General features: G+C 39.9%; 1 protein-coding gene across 5 annotated transcripts in view; it reads right to left on the reverse strand.

Annotated features, from left to right (window-relative positions):
- cbfa2t3 (CBFA2/RUNX1 partner transcriptional co-repressor 3) overlaps positions 1-21,444 on the reverse strand; it is a 77,521-nt gene that overhangs the window by 48,899 nt on the left and 7,178 nt on the right. Inside the window, exon 1 of one of the 5 annotated variants that reach the window (XM_007230075.4) lies at positions 5,632-6,788. The exons of the other annotated variants lie outside the window; for them this stretch is intronic. The gene's annotated coding sequence lies outside the window, so the exon portion shown is untranslated. Of the gene's footprint in view, positions 1-5,631; positions 6,789-21,444 lie in introns of those variants that run through there. 5 annotated transcript variants of the gene reach the window in all.

A 21,444-nucleotide genomic window follows, 5' to 3' on the forward strand; every position in this document is an offset into this window, starting at 1 on the left:
ATCAAGAGAATTGAATATTAAAAAGAGCTGAGATCCTGACTCTACTGTCCGGAGAAAGCTTTTAACTAGATTTTAGGTTGGGATTTGTATTGAAAAATCAAACTGGTGGCCGATCCCCCCACCTCACCCCCGAAATTCCCAAATCATCCCATCTAGTATTGGATGGAGCACCATCATTCCAGAGAACACAGATCCACTGATCCACAGTTCAATACTGGGAGATTTATATCCATTTAACCCTCCAACCCATGCCTGGCATTAGACATGGTGCCAATAGGATCAAAAACATTACCGATATTTTATGCACTGTAAGGTGCATTTAAAATCTTTTTTTTTTTTCCCAAAATTTGTATATATGAAATTTACTAGTCAGGTATTAAGGAGCAGTAAAGCTACTCCGCTGAAGTACAGCATTAAACAGGAGTTTTTTTAATTTAGTTCTCCAGCAGTATTAGCATTAGCCACTAACTGCGCTAAGAGCTAGCTCTTTCGCCGCTCAGAGCTGAGGATTATTAGCCTGTAGCCTGCACGTTTACTGTTTTAAAACAAGCTATGTAGGACAAACGGCTAGCTAATAACATTTTGGCTTTCCAGAACACTCAGGGTTCCTTAGTGTAGCTCTGTCAGGCGGCATTAGCAGCTAACCGCGGCTAGCTTTAGTGGAAATCTGCAAATCTAAGCCAACTGTAAATAAACAGAAGCGCTTTATTCACCCAAATAAACAGTTTTTAGGAGTATCTGAAATCTGTGTAGATTAACATCCAGCGCTCCTTTGACTTTAAAAGATTTATTTTTTTGCTAAGAGTTACAGTTTTGTTTACTCAACTCAGCTTATCTGTACAGGTCTCCCCACCCAGCAACACCCCTGTTCCTTACTAGTGTTGCATAGTGCACCTTATAATCCAGTGTGCCTTATGTATGAAAGTAGATCAGAAAATAGACGTTTATTGATAGTGCGCCTTATAATCTGCTGCGTCTTATGACCCATTGCATACAATATGTTTACGAATACTTTTTATTCACACGCTGCACCAGACAAAACCCACATGATGGTAAGTAATCTGCAAAATCTTATCATTATTATGATGAACATAAATTACATTTCCACATCAAATTCAATTTCTTGATGAATGGACCAATAGAAATTCTCCAAAATGACCTAAATAACCTCTTTTTACATTGACTTCCATTGAAAGTTAAAAAAGTTATATCTCTCTCCTGTAAAGATGCTGTTTTGAAGATACATGTTTTTCATTGGTCCTCAGCGTGCAGTGAGTTTTAGAGCTGTTCTGAGGCCACACCGCGGTTTCACCTTTAGAAGCCCCATCTATTAAGCAGAATACCGTCAGTGCTTAAATAATTCAGGCCATCTTTACCAGGGTCCATCACAGAGTAAAGTAGTGGTCTGCTGAAGACGCCCGCATTATGACTGCATTTGGGGAAGTGTATCGATCCGGGTGGCAGAAGTGAGAAATGGAGCCGTGTGCTGGAGACGCTGCGGTCGCTGCGGTTTACCATCCAACATAAGAGCTCCTATATCTCCATTATGGCCTGGGTGCAATTAACAGCTTCCCTGGCCGAGCTCGTTTAACCTCCCAGTGAGCCACCTCTCTGAGCTCCTGCGCTGCAGAGGCCGGGCTGAAGCTGCAGCGTGAGAGTTATAAAGATTATTCCACTGAAAATGTGTCTGGAAGTGCTGATAATTTGGAAAACAGTGTATAGTGATTGATGCAAGTGTTAGCAGAGAGGTTCTACAGAGACACAAAGAGGAAATTACATCAACACCCCAACAGTTTAACCCTCTCAGTCCCTACATCCTTTGCAAAGCCAACTCAACAAATTATTTGGCTGCATAAAGGCTTAAATACATACTTCTATTCTTCTAGTGATGCATCGAAATGAAAATTGTTGGCAAAAACTGAAAATATATATATATATATATACTGTATATAAAATACAGATAATAACAAGACAATAATGATACACAGATGATGATGATGCTGGTAAATGTGAAAAACACATTTTTTACTACTTTTTCCTACATTTTTTTTTGGGCTTTACTATGCACAAAAACAGGTCTGGCCTTTATGGTTCTTAAGTGAATGGAATTTTTGTACATATGGAACCATTTCAACCTTAAACAGTCATTTGAATCTTTTAGAATTAAACATATCATAGCCGCCTATGAAAAACATGTATCTCTAAAACAGCAACTTTACAGGAGAAAGAAAAAACTTTCTAAACTTTCAATGGAAGTCAATGAAAAAAGAGTTTATTTCAGGTAATTTAGAAATATTTCTATTGGTCCGTTCATCAAGACATTTTGACACAGTAAAAGGGACAGTTTGTCTGTTCAAATGATGTTGTAAACTAAAAAAAATAAAAAGAATTGAGAGACTTGTTTTTCATTGGACAGTGACTATATTATTTTGTTGCACATAACTAGAAATGCATTGAAATCAAACTAAAAAAAATTGCTAAAACCAAACAAAATTAAATATTTGACTAAATAAATACAGCTTTTATTGATTTTGACTTTTTTTTTTTACCATTTCAAAAATCAAATAGTCTTAATCTATTTTGTCCTGCTTGTCCAAGAAAAAGCCATTTACAAAACAGCATTTTAAATATCATTTTTATCATTAAACAATAAACACAATATTCTTATAAAATATTATATAACATGCTATAATATGGTATAAATTATTTTGTCTTTTCTTAATGTTTTTTTTTTTTTTTCAATAATTTCACTTGCTTAATATCTGGCGCCTCAACACACAAAACACTGATTGAGCCCTATTGTTCATTAGTTTACCAGCCAATCAAATACAGCTGCAGCTAAGCCCCTCCTCCCACAGCACTGGCATGACAGTGTCTACGGCATGGCAGAGAATTGGCTCATTTTAAGCAATTTTACCTGGTTTAGAAGACTTTTTAATACAGTTTCTGAAATATATAAATTTTGGCCATGTCTATCTAGCCCTAATGTTATTATGTTATTATGAGTTCGTAAAATAAACAACATTCAGCATCAGTATCAATTACATTACTAATCAACATTATAATATTCAACACAGGATTTTACTGCAATGCTTTTTCCCCAAAAACTAACAATACTAAATCTTATTTCTAGGCATTTAACACAGAGAAAATAGCATTTATAAATGTTTCTGTCACTGGAATGTAATTTAAAGTGGTTAAACATAAAAATCAAATTATTGAAAATAAATGCATTGTTGTTTATAAGCAATGAATGTCTCTGAATGATTAAAAGGTTTGCCAGGATAATAAGCACTTACCATCTCTCAAAATAATTCTATAAATCTCTTAAAAAGGTTTCCCTATTGTTGCGCGTCAAACAACCCCTTCCAGTACAATACAGAACCCTTCAGGCTCAGAGTGCATCAACATAACCGACCACTGACCATCTGGTCAGTATGAGACGCTCTTCAGTCTATTGTTTGATTGAGAAAACCCATTTTTGGGGATTTGAGAAGCTATTTATGGAAATATATTGGATTTCTCACAGCCTGACCTCCCTCTTATCCAATACTTCAGCTTCTACCACCACTAAACCCCAATCAATCCTTCATATCTCACAGCGCTCTCACAGGGTTCCTCTGCTTTCCACCACTGTAACCCTCCCTGAGCCAATAGAGCCACCAGTTCAGTTTAATTCTCAGCTGGGGAGCTTATTTTTTACCAGTATAAGCACTGCCATCAGTTCACACAGTGACTTTTCCAAGATTTAAAGCTTATTTTTTATATTACAGATGCAGATATTCACTAAAAGCTACAGATTGTCAGTCTATAATCAATCTTATAATCAAAACACATACAGTTCCAATCCTTTACTCTTTACTCTACTCAAGCGTTAATAACAACAGTACGATCAATTATAAAACATTAAAACAGCTTGTGAATGAAATATGTGTCTTATTGTTTGTCCAGCTTTCTCAAATAATGCACTTTGCATAGACTTCCATTCATTTCTATGCATTCTATCAGTAGATCTGTCACAATACTTCATTATTATTGACTTATTGTACAATAGCTACAATCATTTTTACTCAGCTCAAAACTGTCAATTGTGTTCATAAGAGCCTGTTAATGTGAACGTTGACTTTGTTTCAAAAGGGTGTTTTGTTTATATATGATATATATATATATATATATATATATATATATATATATATGATATTTAAATACTATACATGTTTAAATATTCTTAATATTAATAATTATAAGAATAATAATAATAAGAATATTTTTAAATGCTCTTTAAAATGACCCTGCTACAGTTTTATCATTATATTAGTGGCATGCAATGTTCTTAAAATGACAATAATTTTGCTATTATTTCTAGAGCAATATATCATCCAAAAAATGCATATACATTAAAAATGAAATAACTGCCTGCGTATAAAATATGCTTTATCACCCAGATGCGTCTCACAGCACTTTCCTCCACTTCAAGCACTTAACCCTTCTGTTATATTCATAAAACATATACTATAAGGAGCAGCGGTAATGTTCCCTGGATGAAATTACTTTTGTGATGTTTACCATGTTTAACAATCTAAAAGTGGATAAAAATTAGATTAAACTAAAAGTAAATTAGGGAAGGATTGATCTAAGCATTGGTATCAACATTACTATTAGTTTAACATATTAAACATATTATAATAGGCTTTTAATGAACAATATGTGTTTTATTTTTGCATTTTTTGCCTAGCTCCCTTATATAATAATATACACTCTACATAAATTCATTTTCAAGTCTATCATTTCTATCATTCAGCTGAAATATCAACATTATTATCAATACAGATACATGAAATAACTAATAACTGCCTTTATACTTTATCCAGATGCTCCTTACAGCACTTTTCCTCATCTAAACCACTTAATTCAACATAAATACCATTTCAACCACCCACTTATAGAAATACACGATAAAAAAAGAAAGCACTAATAAATCACTCACTAATATGAGTCTAAAACAACTGTCCACATGTCCTTAAACCCATTAATCTGATCATCTATTCATGTGATGACTAATAATCTGATGCTGCGCTTACAAATACCAATAAAAAAATCACAAAATATAAACTCTCAATGTTTTAAATAACTGCTAAAGATGTGAGAAAGATGAAGGGTCACTTTTATGTTTTGTCTTACTGAACATTTATCTAAAATCACTTATTTTACAATCTTAAAATCTCAATATATTCATGACTACTGAAAACTGTGGTTCAAGTATTTAAGTGTTTAAAATAACAAATTATTAATGCAAATTATTAATAGCAAAAAAAACACTTTTTAATAGAATACATATCACTAAAACCAGTGTCCTGTCTTGTCATTTTAATGCCAAATGATATTCCAGATTATAACAAATAAATTGTGGAACAAAGCTGTAGAATATTTTCTACTTTTTTTTATTGTAAATTTAGTTGTAAATCCAAAAAAAAAAAAAAAAAATATATATATATATATATATATATATATATATATATATATATATATATATACAAAAAATATATATATATATAAAATACAAATCAAAACTGAGCAGCCATGCAGCACAACAGCTTTAAACCATCATCAGCTTTAAATGTTGTCACTTACTTGGTGAAGGTGGAGGTCAAACTGAGGTAAGTGCAGCAAAAAGGAGTAAAAATTGAGAAGAAAAAATATTAAAGTAGGAAACAATATTCCACACCAACACACAGACACACACAGGCAGCCTCTCTATGGACAGTTCTGTTCTGGACAGCGAGTAGAAGCAATAGAATCAACTCCAAAAAACGCAGAAAAAGGCAAAAGCGCAAATATTGTAGTCCTTTTTTTAGAGAGCTGGTTTCGGTTGAAAAGTGAAAACCAGGGAAAAGGAGCTAAAAGCAGTCAATTGGAGGCAGTTTATGGATCCAAAGCCATTAACCATGAATCAAGAGTTTGTTTTAGTCCAATTTTGAGGGTTTTAGTCCAATCCAGCTTTGCTTGTTTGCTTGTCTTCTTTTGTATTGAGGTAAGTGCCAGTCTTCACAGCTCCAGGGTAGAAATACAAATAGAGATTTTGTTATTTTGTGTGTGTGTGTTAAAGCCAGTCTTTGGTATTAGGTTCCTTTAGAAGTCTTGCTGTCCTGGTCCAGGAACTTTGCTAGGTCCAAAAGTGTGTCCTGGGTTATTTTTTTCCTGGGGTGCTTTTAGATCCCATTTCCAGCAGTAAGTAGTATATTCATATATATATATGTATGTGTTTACATATACATATATATCCAGGCAGCTGCTATCCAGTGTAGTCTGCAGTGGATCTTCAGTCTACAGGCTGGATCCTCTCAGTACTCCCAACCGCAGCTCTCTCTTAGAGAGAAAGAGAAGACAAGATAGAGAGAAAAATGAGAGAGGAAAGGAGGAGAGAGAGAGAGGGATGGTGAAGCCCGCAGTAGAGAGCGTTCAGAACCTTCAGTAACATATTCCCAACTCCGCAGCGTGCATCCCCCGAGCTCGTGCCATTATCTTGTCCACCTTCCAGCTCGTTCAGCTCGCTCAGCTCCGGAGCTCGTGCTCGCTCGTTCAGCCCGTGCTGTGTGTGTCTGCGCGCGCGCGCGTGTGTGTGTGTGCTGTGCTGGTTGGTTGGTGGGGGTGGTGTTATTGTTGTGGCTGCTCGTGGTGAAGCTGCTCAGCTGCTCTGTAGCTCCTCTCCTCCTCTCTGTAGCTCAGCTCAGCCCAGCCTGCGCTTAAAACACCATCTGGAAAGAGAGAGAGAGAGAGAGAGCGCGAGCACATCCCCTCCTCTCCTCTCTCTCTCTCTCTCTCTCTCTCGCTCTCTCTATGTGTGTGTGTGTGCTGCATTTCCAACTGGCTAGTATCTAAACTAAACACACCATTCAAAACAATGCACTAACAAATTCATGCAATATTAATTAAAAAAAAACTGATTTTAATCTTACATAAATAAAAAAAATATATATCAAACTAAAAAATATTTTGTTTGTATATATATATATATTCACATTTTTAACGTGCATGCATGGTAAAGTGTTTATACACCAATTATATGCAATATATAAAAATAAATGTGCTAATATGCAAAAAAAAAAAAAAAAAAAGATAAGGGGATACGCAATGTAACATTCAATGCCAAAATTGTATGTTAATATTGTTATTAATGATGATGATAGTAATAATCTAGTTGCTGGTATTGTTAGTAGTGTTGGTGGTGGTGCATTAACATTTGACACATTATACAAAATAAAATAAATAAATATATGTATACAAACGAATATTTCATTTTATATGAATACAGAAAAAATATAGAGGAAAAGAAAATATAGAAAATACATGCTATAATACATGCGCATGTTCGTCTCTTTGCATTTAAATATTTGCATTAGATCAGTTAAGGAAATAGTATTGCTATATAACACAGATATATACATACATTCAAATCATTTAAAATGATGCAATATGTAATATGTATGAAATTATAAATAATCACATTTTTGTTTTATATTCTTTTTAGTGCATGTGGTGGTTCATATATATATATATATATATATATATATATATATATATATATATATATTAAAGTAATGTATGGCTTGTGCTGTAGTTCATGCTGTTTTTGTGTAAGTAATGTTGTTAATAATGTTTAATAACTGCGTGTTTCTGTTATTCTCGTCTGGCTGTAATTCCTCCAGCAGCTCGAGCTGCTCCCTGCCGGCTGTTACTGCGCTGCGCTGCCGCCGCGCGCCGCTGGGGGCCGCTGTTTCCTCGCTCCTGCCCCGCCGCCACAGGCAGCAGCTGGTACCCAGCGCGAGCCTGCCAGAGCGCTGCAGCGCGAGGGCATCTAAACCACAGAGAAGATGCGCAGGATTTATTTACAGCCAACAGGCTTCCTTTATTATCCCTCACTCAAACATACTGTAGCAGTTTAATACTGTCCTGAGTTTAACAGAGATAGATAGATAGATAGATAGATAGATAGATAGATAGATAGATAGATAGATAGATAGATAGATAGATAGATAGATAGATAGATAGATAGATAGATAGATAGATAGATAGATAGATAGATGTGGAAGGATGGATGGATGAATGAACAGGTAGGGGGATAAATGTGCAGCTATGTAGATGTTATGTAGATGGATGGGTGAATGGGTGGGTTAATGGATGAATGGATGAACAGGTAGGTGGATGGGTAGGCAGCTATGTAGATGGATGGGTGAATGGATGGATTAATGGATGAATGGATGAACAGGTAGGTGGATGGGTAGGCAGCTATGTAGATGGATGGGTGAATGGATGGATTAATGGATGGATGGATGAACAGGTAGGTGGATGGGTAGGCAGCTATGTAGATGGATGGGTGAATGGTTGGATTTATAGATGGACGGATGGGCAGCTGTGTAGATAGATGGGTAAATGAATGGATAGATGGATGAAGGATGAATGGATGGATGAGCAGGTAGGTGGATGAATGAGCAGTTTGGAGATGGATAAATGAATAGATGGGTGTATAATATGGTTATATATGTAGATGGATAGATAGATGAATTGATGGATGGATTGATGAACAGATGAATGAACAGGTGGGTGGATTAATGAATGTATTGTTGGATGAACAGGGAGGTGGATGAATAGCAATATAGATGAAAAGATAGATGAATTGTTAAATAGATTGAAGGATTGGTGGATGGATGGATGAATAGGTAGGTGGATGAATAAATAAATAAATGGTTATAGGTAGGTGGATGTACAAATAAATAGACTGAAAGATGGTTGGGTGGATGAATGTACAAACAGGTGAAGAACTGGAGTGGGTTCCAAAAAAACATGTGCTACTTTTATAGGATGGCTCATAACATGTTTATTTATTTATTTATTTATTTATTTATGCATTTTTTCTGATTCAGTCTGACAGGCTCTTATTAAATAGCGGGGCATTACTCGTGGGACAGAAAGCTGCACGCTCTTCTCCCTTTTCAACCGGTATGAATATGGATAAGAGAGGTGGCATTTCTACACACACACGCACGCACGCACACACACACACACACACACACACACACGCGCACGGTTGATCTGTATTTGAATATGAATGCAGGGAGGTGTTTGGGTTTAGTGTGGAGTATTCCTCCTCCTGCTCTCACTACAGTAAACCCAGCTGTGAGAGAAAGAATAACATTAAATTCTCTCTTCTTTGTTCTTTCCTCCTATCTTTATCTTCCTCTTCTTTTCTCTTTCTCTCTTTATCCTCTCCTTCTCACATCTTGTTTTCCTCTTCTTTTCTCCTGCAGTACTTTTCTCTTCATCTCCCCAAGTCTTTCTGTCCTCATCCTCCTCTTTGTCTCTTTTCATAACTTCCTTTTTATCATATCTTCTTTACTCCTTCTCTTTTCTTCTCCACCTTACCATTTCCCCCTCCTCTCCTTGTCTTCCTCCCCTTTTCTCCTCTTTTTTCTTGTCCTCCTTTCTTCCACTCATCTCCTCATCTCCTCATTTAACCTTCTCCTCCACTCCTTTTTTCTTATTATCTCTGTCTCACCAGATTTCTTCTCTCTTTCTCTCATCCTCTTCTTCTCTCACCCTCTCCTCGTTCCCTATTCCCTTCCTCTTTTTCTCATCCATTCTGTCTCATCTCATTTCCTCCTGCTTTTTCATCCTTTCCTTTTCTCCACTGCACATTTACACCTCCTCTGTTCATCTTCTCTGTACCATTCTAATCCTTTCTCTCTTTTGCTCTATTTTCTCTCTCTCCAAATCTCCAACTCTCTTCCTTCTCTCATTATCACCCCTCTCCTTCTCTATCTTTCTTCTTTTTACCTCACCTTCTGCACCTGACTTCACCTCTCTCTCTCTCCCTTCATCTTCCTCTTTTATTTTCTTCAGTTCATCCTGTCAGTTTATGTGCTTATTCTAGTCCACTCCTTTTCTCCATTCTGTTTTCTCTCCTTTTCCTTTCTTACCTCCCCTCCTCTTATCCTGTCCTCATCGTCCCCCACTACTCCTGTCTTCCATTCATCTCTCCATTCCCTTTATCTCCTCTCTGCTCATCCTGTCTTTTCCCCATCTTCATTTTCTTTCTCTCTCTCCTGCTCTTTATTATTTCCTTTCTCCTTCTCTCTCCTCTCCCCAATTTCTCCTCCACTTCTTTTCTTCTCTCCCATTCTTCTCCTTTCCTATTCCTCTCCTCTTTTTTACCATTCTCCTCCTCTTTTCCCTTCTCTCCAAATCCCCTCCTCTCTTTCTCTCCCCTCTAATTATCTCTTTTTCTTCTTCTCCCTTTCTTTACCTTCTCAGCTTTTGCACCTTATTCATCTCTTTCTCCTTTCCTCCTGCGTTTACTATTTTCATTCACTTCTCTTGCTTGCTCATCCTTTGCTTATCTCTTTATCTTCCTTTTTCCCTTTTCCCTTCCCCTCTCCTCCTGGTTTCCTCTGGTCCTATCTTCCTTTCCTTTTCTCCCTTTCTACCTTTTCTTCTCTACATTCGCCTTCTTTCTTTATCTCCTCTTTTCACCCATCTTTTCATCTCTCTCATTTTTTGCCAAATCTTTATATTTTCCTTTATTCCTCCCTATTCTCCTCACCTTCAGCAACAACTCATTCTCTCTTCCTCTCCTCGTCTCCTTTCTTCTGCTCCTTTTGTCTTTTTCTCATTTTCCTTTTATCTTTTCAGTTGCTTTTCATCAACTCATCTCCTACTCTTCTTTTCACCCTTTCTTCTCTCCTCTCCTTCCCAACTCTTCTCCTCTATCCCCTCATCTTCCCATCTATTCTTATCGCTTCCACTTCTTCCACTCTTTCACTCCTTTTCTCCTCTTTCTCTCTATCACTTCTCCATTCACGTTCTCAGCTTTCCCCTTCTCTTTTTCTCTATCTCTTATCCTCTTTCTCTCTTCTCTCGCTCAATTTTCTTCAGTTAATTCTCTCGATTTTGACTGTTTAACCATCAGTGCACCTGCAGTGTGTTTACCACCACAACGTCTCTGCAGGTGAAAGGCTGGGAAACATCTCTCTCTCTCTCTCTCTCTCTCTCTCTCTCTTGTTCTCTCTTTCTCTCTCTCTCTCTCTCATTCTGAATGGTGGGAACACGGTGTAGAAGTTGTAAATAAACAATACCCCCCTCCCCGGTGTAAAGTCCACACTGGCAGCTGCCCAGAGCTCCACAGCAGCTTCCAGAAAGAATATAAGCCTCGTCCATCAGCCATTGTGGCTGGAGGTTCGCAGGGCTGTCAGTGTGTGAGTGTGTGTGAGAGTGTGTGATGGGTAATTAGAGCAGGGCGAGTGGTCCAGTATCTCTCTGAGGGGAATGAGGGGAAGTTGTTATTTGCGTGTCAGTCATGTGTAATAGCGGAGCGCGAGAGTAAGGATGGGGAGGTAATTATATGATAGTAATTGAGAATGGAGTGTTTTATACTGGTTCTGATTGAATGACGTGAATTGCCTGGTCACGTTTGCTGGAACATGGCCAAGCTTTCTTCATTCATTATAGCTCTGAGAGAGTGTTACAGAAGAGCAGTGGGTGTGTATTGCTGAACACGCTTGGAGGAGAACACTAACCATCAGATCTGCTACACTGGTTATCAAAGTGCTCTTGGAGCCCTCATACAGGTATCCAATTGAAGTAAAACTGAATAAAGTGATTTAGTGCAAATCATTAATTGTGCTCTATATGTTTAAATGTTTGTGGACACCAAAGATGTTCTCAAGTCACAATATAAGTTTATGTCAAGTCACAGGTCTTTAGGACAGAGTTCATGCCAAGTCAAGTTTTAAGCCAATATAAATGTATACATGTAGCGTAAAACAAGAAATTCTATTCTCAATCCAGCAGTTATACTGAGGCGTTTAAAAACTCCAGCAGCACTGCTGTATCTGATCCACCCGTATCAGCACAACACACACTAACACCTCATACACCATCACCATGCTGATCAGTACAGTCACTACAATGCTAAGAATAATGACACCGCCCAATTATTACACACTGCTCTGTGGTGGTTTTCTCTTCTGTGGGGTTCTAAGCATTAAATAACAGGGTAAAGGAGGATAATAATAATAAAGTATGTAGAGAAACAGATACCGAACTACAGTCTGTAATTGTTATAAAACAACAAAATGTCCTACATAATAAGTGGTGCTTATGCATATGCAATGCATATGAGGCATTGCTGTGAAGATTTGATTGTATTAGGTGACAAGAAGGAGGACAATCCTACCCACCCAGAAAGATCTAATTGCTACAGAGTGATGTGGCATAACTAGGGGTCAAGCCTTCCAATTATAAAGCCTGCGTTTAGATAACTGGACCACTCAGGAATGATTTTGGGCTGGACTTAACAAATGAAGGTCAATCCTTCCAAAAAAATTCAGGAACTTTAAAAAAATATTCCTCAAGTGCAGTTGCAAAGAACATGAAATGCATAATGATTAAACTGGCTCTCATCAGGACCACCCCAGGAAAGGAAGAGCAACAGTTACCATTGTTTCACAGGAAAGGTTTGTCAGAGTTACCAGCCTGAGAAACTGCAAGTTAACAGCTCCCCAGATAAGAGCACCTTAATGCTTCTTCACAGAGTAGTTACAACATGATTCCTTATGTGTTCCTTCATCTAAAGTCTTAATGACTTGATCAGTATTCATTTACTATGTAGAAAAAAAAGATAAAAAAAAACATTGAATAAGAATGGTTTTTCAAACTTTTAATTGCTACATATTATTGTTCAAAGTGTAATTTTTTTTTGCACTGACTGTAATGGGAATATGAATATGGCACTCCAAGCCCAGGTTGGAACACACTACTGCACTATTTATCTTTGATAGAGTATCTTTGGAAGATACTCCAACCAAAATTGTGTTAGTCATATTAGTCTAAAATCCTGAAATATTATTGTACTGCCTTCTGTCCACATGCTTCTCTCTTCTCTACAATTACTTGTCAACAAATGCATGTGTAAAGTTGACATGATTTGTATTTTTATTGGTGGTGTAAAAGTGAATTACACTCCTCACCTGCAGTAGAGGGTGCCCAGAAGCAAAGACAAAAAAAGCCTATAATCGCATAATACTGCTTTAATTAATTGGCAATATAAACACAAACTCAGCAACCATCAGAACTGTACACACACACACACACACACACACACACACACACACAGACGTATGAGCAGCTAGATCACCAGAGCTGTATCTGGGGGGGTGGGGGGTGGGGAGCGCTAGCAGGCCGAGGTGCTGTGTGTGTGTCATGGAGATGCATGGGTGTGTGTCCTGGGGGCTGATGGAGTGTTTATGGCTCCCTCTCTCTCTCCACAGCTGGAGTTATGGCCCTTCCTGTCCTGCCTGGACAGGCCACACACACACACACACACACACATGCTGATGACACACAGCTTCACTACTCACAGCTTCTACAGTCTGTTCCACAGACAGACCTCCAGGTCAAGTTCAGCCTGGGTGAGCTGCACGCTGATCAACACCAGAAATGTGTATCTTTAGGAAAAACTCCACCACTTTATAAAATTGGGCATAATTTAGTATTTACAGTTTTTCCCAAATGTTTAAACGCATTTCTAAAAACTTGGCTCAGTTTCTCAAAACTCTAAACACAAACTGCAAATTATTAACTCCTTTGTTACAACACACACAACTATTTTATGCTTATCTCTGACAGAGCATCAAATAAACACTGACAAGATCAATTCAGAGCACTGTTATCAGAAGTATTTGGTTTTGTTTTTGACTTCATGAGGCCACTGTACAAATTCAAATGCATACAAGTCCATGGAAATATGTTGGCTTTCTGTTGTTTTTATTTATTTGGTGTGGTGTAGCCCCCCCCCCCCCCCCATTTACAGTACTACACAAATATAAGCTATATGTACTGTATGTAAAATGTTGCAAAACTGTAATTTTCACCTATTTTCACAATGAGAAACATGATAAGGAAAATTCACATACAAAGAGGACACAAAAATGTATTTATTGCAAAATGCAAAGAAACAGATCACTGTTCATCAGACCCCTGATCTCAGTCAGGCAAGAAGACCTCATCCACATCAGCTGCAATATTCTCTGTGGGAAAAACGCCTTGCATGGCAAATCCGTCTTTGGCAATCATCTGCGTGGATGTCATCACATGCCTCCCCTATTACATGAAGTAGAGCCACACGCTCGTGGGGTCTGTGTTTGTACATTTTCCATGCAGAAAAGAATTCCTCTATTGGATTGAGAGATGGGGAATATGGTGGAAGGTGCAGCACAACAAACTGTGGATTTAGAGAACCAATCATTGACCAGAGCTGCCCAGTGGAAACTTACATTATCCCAGATGAGAACATAGGAGGGCTGTATCAGTCACGTGAGGCCTCTTTTATACTCTGACAAATGATTGAAACGTTCTGCTAATTAAGTTTACATAGCTGCAACTTGTGTGAGACTACTTGGTAATTAGAGTTTTGTATTTGAAGGTCAGTGATTCTGAGGTGAGCAAGGTTTTCTAAATGATGAAATTTCTGTTTAGCGGTTTGCAAAGCTGTGATTTAGAATGATATTTGAGTGAGAACATATAAAATTGTGTTAAGAGTTTAGCAGTTTGGAGTCACAATGTCGACACATGAGCTTCATGTTTTTGGATTTGTGTGCATAGTTCCACATTTTTTGTGTATACATTTGGGAAAAACTGTAAGATATAAACAGTGTCATTCAGAGTGGGATATTAGTGTGTAGAAAAAATACAAACAAATAAAAAAAAACATTTTATTTAATATCCAAAATCACAATTGACCCTGCATGTGTCTTCTGAGTGTTATTGGAAACAATGATGAGTTATTATGTGTGTGTGTGAGTGTGTGTGTGTGTGTGTAAGTGAGAGTGTGTGTATGTGTGTGTGTGTGTATTTACTGGAGGACAGTGTGACAGCACCTGTACTCCACACTTCATTTCATGCTATTGTTGATTTGACACACCGTTCACCCCACTGCACTCTGACTCCCACTCTCTCTCTCACTCACTCTTTCTCTCTCTCTCTCTCTCTCTCTCTCTCCCTCTATCTCATCTTCTCTCTCTCTCCTTTTCACTCATCATCTCTCCACATATTTCTTTCTCCTTCTCTTTCTTTCTCTTCCTCTCTACGTTCTCTATTCTTCTCTCTACCTCTCTCCTTCTCGCTCATTCTCACTTCATCTTCTGCCTCTCTCTCTTTCTTCTCTCTCCATTACTCTCTTCTCCTCTTTCCTTCCCGCTCATTCTCTCTTCTCTTCTCCCTCTCTCTGTCTCTCTGTCTCTCTCTCTCTCTCTCTCTCTCTCTCTCTCTCTCTCTCTCCCTCTTCTTCTCTCTTCACATCTCTGTATCCCCCTCTCTTCTTTTTTTCTTTCTCTTCCTCTCTACTTCTCGCTTGTCTCTTTCCATCTTTCTCTTTCCTTCTCTCTCTCTTCTTCTCTCTTCCTCCTTCTCTCCATCTCTCTGTCTTCCTCTTTTCTTCCCACTCGTTCTGTCTTCTTCTTCCTCTCTTCTTCTCTCTCTCTTTTTCTCTCTTCCTCTCTTCTTCTTGCTCATTCTCTCTTCTTCTTCTCTCTCTCTTCTTCTGTTCTGCATGTTCTGCAGGTTGAGATGTATTGTGCTGGCAGGGCACTGCGGTCTTTCTGTTCTCCGGACAGGACGGTTAATTTGTGGGTATCAGTTATTTTATTACAGTTTTTCCCAAATGTTTACACAAAAAATGTGGAACTATGCACACAAATTCAAAAACATGAAGCTCATGTGTCGACATTGTGACTCCAAACTGCTAAACTCTTAACACAATTTTATATGTTCTCACTCAAATATCATTCTAAATCACAGCTTTGCAAACCGCTAAACACAAATGTCATCTTTTAGAAAACCTTGCTCACCTAAGAATCACAGACCTTCAAATACAAAACTCTAATTACCAAGTAGTCTCACACAAGCTGCAGCTATGTAAACTTAATTAGCAGAACGTTTCAATCATTTGTCAGAGTATAAAAGAGGCCTCACGTGACTGATACAGCCATACTATGTTCTCATCTGGGATAATGTAAGTTTCCACTGGGCAGCTCTGGTCAATGATTGGTTCTCTAAATCCACAGTTTGTTGTGCTGCACCTTCCACCATATTCCCTATTTCTCAATTTGCATGGAGGTGGAAAGTGTACAAACGCAGACCCCACGAGCGTGTGGCTCTACTTCATGTAATGGGGGAGGCATGTGATGAAATCCACGCAGATGATTGCCATGGATGGATTTGCCATGCAAGGCATTTTTCCCACACTGTTTGTCGAGGGAGAATATTGCAGCTGATGTGGATGAGGTCTTCTTGCCTGACTGAGATCAGGGGTCTGATGAACAGTGATCTGTTTCTTTGCATTTTGCAATAAATACATTTTTGTGTCCTCTTTGTATGTGAATTTTCCTTATCATGTTTCTCATTGTGAAAATAGGTGAAAATTACAGTTTTGCAACATTTTACATACAGTACATATAGCTTATATTTGTATAGTACTGTAAATGGGGGGGGGGGGGGGGGGGGGGGGCTACACCACACCAAATAAATAAAAACAACAGAAAGCCAACATATTTCCATGGACTTGTATGCATTTGGAAGTCAAATGAATTCAAAAACAAAACCAAATACTTCTGATAACAGTGCTCTGAATTGATCTTGTCAGTGTTTATTTGATGCTGTGTAAGAGATCAGCATAAAATAGCTGTGTGTGTTGTTTTGGTGGAAGGAATCAGTTTTGCTAGAGATTTGTAGAGTTTCAACAAAGCAGTTAATAATTTTCAGTTTGTGTTTAGAGTTTTGAGAAACTGAGCCAAGTTTTTAGAAATGCGTTTAAACATTTGGGAAAAACTGTAAATGGTTTAAAGTAAATTGTACATTCTGCTCTGCGCTTGTGATTTACGTTCCATTGGGTGATGTAGTTTAGTTTTTAGAGTGTGAGGATTTGGTTTGGTCTAGCTGAGTGTACTACAGACTGTTCCTGATGGTGAAAAGTGTTGGTGTGAGGTAGTGAACTCAGGGTCAGGAGGGAACAGTTTTCATTGTTCAGCTCTTGGCTCTGCAGAACCTTTCGGTGGACCTGTAGAATATTTTTACTGAATTCATTGTGCATCAATTCTGTGGGTTGTTTCTCCCATTGCTCTCTCTCTCTCTCTCTCTCTCTCTCTCTCTCTCTCTCTTCACTGTACTATTCCTCGTGTTTGCTCCTCTCATTCAAATACCCCTCTTCATCTCTCTGTATCTTTAATGACCACCCCACTCTACAGGCTGCCTTGACCCCTGTGGCATTAAGAATGCTCGCACGACCTTCACTCTCTCTCTTATTTTCCTTCCTCTGCTGTTGTCTCCATCTGATAGCCGGAGAAAGAGAGAGAGAGAGAGAGAGATGCAGACCTCAGATCGGCCTGTATTGTGTCAGTATGGAAATGACAGAGCAATAGAAAAGAGAGAGAATGAAAGAGAGGGAGCGAGAGATAGACTTGCAGAAGCTTTTTGCCGCCCTTTTCGGCAGTGTCTGTATTGTAAATCCTTTCCTATAGTGACTGTGGCAGTGTGTGTTTGTGTGTGTGTGTGTGTGTTTGGGAGAGATAAGCTCGCTGTGTGTGAGACAGACCTGCAGACTCTTTTGTTCTCCTGTATTCAGCAGCTCTATTGACTCACCGTTACAGCCGGCCATGTAAATTAGTGATTTTAAGGAGAGGGTCCCAAACAGCGGAGGTTTATCTAATGAGAACACAGCCAATCAGACCGCCAGCACCCACACACTGAGCACACGCACGAGGGCATTACTGAGGATAAAGGGGTGTGGCTCTAAAATCCTGCCACATGGTCCAGCTTGGTGTTTCTAATAAATTGTCCAGGAAGTAGGTATTTCTAATAAAGTGGCTAGAAGCCATGTATTTCTAATAAAGTGGCTAGGAAGTAGGTGTTTCTAATAAAGTGGCCAGGAGGTAGGTGTGTCTAAAAAAGTGGCCAGGAGGTAGGTGTTTCTAATAAAGTGTCCAGAAGCCATGTGTTTCTATTAAAGTGGCCAGGAGGAAGGTGTTTCTAATAAAGTGGCCAGAAGCCATGTATGTCTAACAAAGTGTTCAGGAGGTTGTTGTTTTTTTTTTTTAATATAAATTAGCCACATGGTACAGTAGGTGTTGCTAATAAATTGTCCAGGAAGTAGGCGTTTCTAATAAAGTGGCCAGAAGCCATGTGTTTCTAATAAAGTGTCTAGGAGGTTGATGTTTTTAATAACTTAGCCACATGATACAGTAGGTGTTGCTAATAAATTGTCCAAGAGGGGGTGTTTCTAATAAAGTGGCTAGAAGGCATGTATTTTTAATAAGGTGTTCAGGAAGTGGGTGTTTCTAATAAAGTGGCCAGAAGCCATGTATTTCAAACAAGGTGTCCAGGAGGTAGGTGCTTCTAGTAAAGTGGCCAGGAAATAGGTATTTCTAATAAAGTGGTCAGGAAATATGTGTTTCTAATAAAGTGGCCAGAAGGCATGTATTTCTAATAAGGTGGCCAGGAGGTAGATGTTTCTAATAACAATCCAGAAGGTAGGTGTTTCTTATAAACTGGCCAGAAAGTAGGTGTTTCTAAAAATGAGACATGTGATTTTATAAAAGGGTCCAGGAGGTTAGAATATTTCTAATTAAACGTCTATTCAAGCAGAAGCACAGGGTAGGCGTTTCTAATAAAGTGTCCAAAATGAAAGTGTTTCTACAATGTGACCAGAAGCCATACATTTCTGATGAAGTGTTTAGAAGGTAGACATTTCTTATAAACTTGCCAGGAGGTAGGTGTTTCTAATAAAGTGGCCATATTGTACTGTAAGTACTGTAGGTGTTTCCAGTGAAATATACAGAATATAGTCAAAGTCAAAGTCAAAGTGGTTTTTATTGTCATTTCAGCTATATACAGAGTACACAGTGAAACGAAACAACGTTCCTCCAGGGACCATGGTGCACATAAACACAGTGTAGACAGAACAATAGTGCAACAGTACAAAAGTGCAGACAGACAATACAACACAATACAGACAAAGAATAATAAATAACAAGACAGTGTGTAAATTATGCAGTGTGCAAAAAGTGTGCAAAAAAGACCAGTGAGGTAGTAATTACTCTATTACACAGTGTGCAATAGAGTCCAGTGAGGTAGTAGGGTTTTTAGTGCTTTCCATTTTCTGGGGTAAGAGTGTGTGTGCATGTACAGAAAAACCATCAGTTCAGTCTCTGCAGTTGAGGAGTCTGATGGCTTGGGGGTAGAAGCTGTTGCAGAATCTGGTCGTGCTGGACCGGATGCTGTGGTACCTTCTTCCCGAAGGCAGGAGGGAGAACAGTTTGTGTGAGGGATGGGTGGGGTCATTCACAATGCTGGTTGCTTTGCGGATTCTGCGGGTGGTGTAAATGTCCGTGATGGAGGGGAGAGAGACGCCGATGATCCTCTCAGCTGTCCTCACAATACGCTGGAGGGTCTTGCGGTCAGAGACGGTGCAGGTCCCAAACCAGGCAGTGATGCAGCTGCTCAGGATGCTCTCAATGGTCCCTCTATAGAAGAGTGTGAGGATGGGTGGAGGGAGACGGGCCTTTCTCAGCTTCCGGAGGAAGTAGAGACGCTGCTGGGCTTTCTTGGCTGTAGAGCTGGTGTTCAGGGTCCAGGTGAGGTTATCTGCTAAGTGGACACCAAGGAACTTGGTGCTCTTAACAATCTCCACAGAGGATCCGTCGATGTTGAGTGGAGAGTGGGTGTGTTGTGCTCTCCTGAAGTCAACAACCATTTCCTTTGTCTTGTCCACATTCAGGTGAAGGTTGTTGACTGTACATCAGTCTGTCAGCCGCTGCACCTCCTCTCTGTATGCTGACTCGTTGCCTTTGGTGATGAGACCCAGTACGGTTGTATCATCGGCGAACTTTGGTGTTGGTGATTGCCTGGATGCCCTGCCACATACGCCGCGTGTCACCCGTGTCCTTGAAGTGGCTGTGGATTCTCTGGGAGTGTGCGCCCTTTGCCTCTCTGATGGCTCTTGACAGGTCGGCTCTCGCTTTCCTCAGGGCCACCTTGTCACCCACTCTGAAGGCGGAGTCGCGGGTCCTCAGCAGTGCACGTACCTCAGCAGTCATCCAAGGCTTCTGGTTTGGGCGTGTAGTGATGGTCTTGGAGACAGTGACATCATCAATACACTTGCTGATGTAGCCAGTGACTGATGCTGCATACTCCTCCAAATCAACAGAATCGCCTTCAGTAGCAGCCTCCCTAAACATGTCCCAAGGGCAGAGATGGAGCCTGCCGGCCAGGTTTTCACCTGCTTCTGAACTGGTCTGGAGCGTCTGATGAGTGGGGTGTATATTGGAGTCAGCCAAACACACATGTGGTCCGAGAAAGCGAGGTGGGGCGGGGCTCCGCCCGGTACGCGCTGGGGATGTTTGTGTAAACAAGATCCAGCGCGCTCGCTCCTCTCGTTGCAAAGTCCACATGTTGATGGAATTTAGGGAGCACTGACTTGAGATTTGCGTGGTTGAAATCTCCGGCGAAAATAAACAGTCCGTCGGGGTGTTTGTTCTGCAGATCGCTGATAGACCGATAGAGTTCACACAGAGCCTCTTTAGCATTAGCACCAATGCTAGCGCTGGGTGGGATGTAGACAGCAGCTATTAGCACGGCGGAGAACTCCTGTACTAAATAAAAAGGTCTGCACTTGACTATCAGGAACTCCACCAGCGGAGAGCAGTGTTTGGCGACAGTCACAGCGTTGTTACGCCATTCCGTGTTGATGTAAACACACACGCCTCCACCGCGGGTCTTCCCGGATAGAGCCGCGCTCCTATCCGCTCTGAACGCGGTTAGCCCGGCTAGCTGAATGGCGCTGTCCGGAATGTTGTCGTTCAGCCACGATTCCACAAAAACCAAAGCACAGCAGTCTCTGAACTCACGCTGGGTTGTTCGCTGGAGTCGGATGTAGTCCAGTTTATTGTCAAGGGAACAGGCGTTTGCCAGAAAGAGCGATGGTATAGCCGGCCGGCTAGGACTAGCCTTTAGCCTCGCGCGGATCCCGGCTCTCTTTCCGCGCTTCCGCTTACGCTCGCACCGCTTGCGATGGCACTTCCGCTGGGCTCCGGCGTCAGGAAACACCGCGGGCTGGCGGCCTGGGTCTCTTAGCAGGCTAAGCTCAAGTAGCGTCTGCAGAACCTCGTCCGGTAGCGTGTTTTCTGGCTGATTTCTCCACTGTAGCAGGGTCTGGCGGTGGTAGAACATGTGCACGGGTGTTCCGATGCACATATTTGCAGGAAATAAACGGAAAAAACGACAAATAGTAACACAAAAGCACCATTTAACGGACCCGGAGCGGCCGCTGCGTGTTAACGCGCCGCCATCTTGGGTGGGTACCATGTAGAAGTACATGGTAGAAGTACAGGTGTATTTTGT

Source organism: Astyanax mexicanus, chromosome 23 (assembly GCF_023375975.1).
Source record: "Astyanax mexicanus isolate ESR-SI-001 chromosome 23, AstMex3_surface, whole genome shotgun sequence".
Taxonomy (NCBI): domain Eukaryota; kingdom Metazoa; phylum Chordata; class Actinopteri; order Characiformes; family Acestrorhamphidae; genus Astyanax; species Astyanax mexicanus.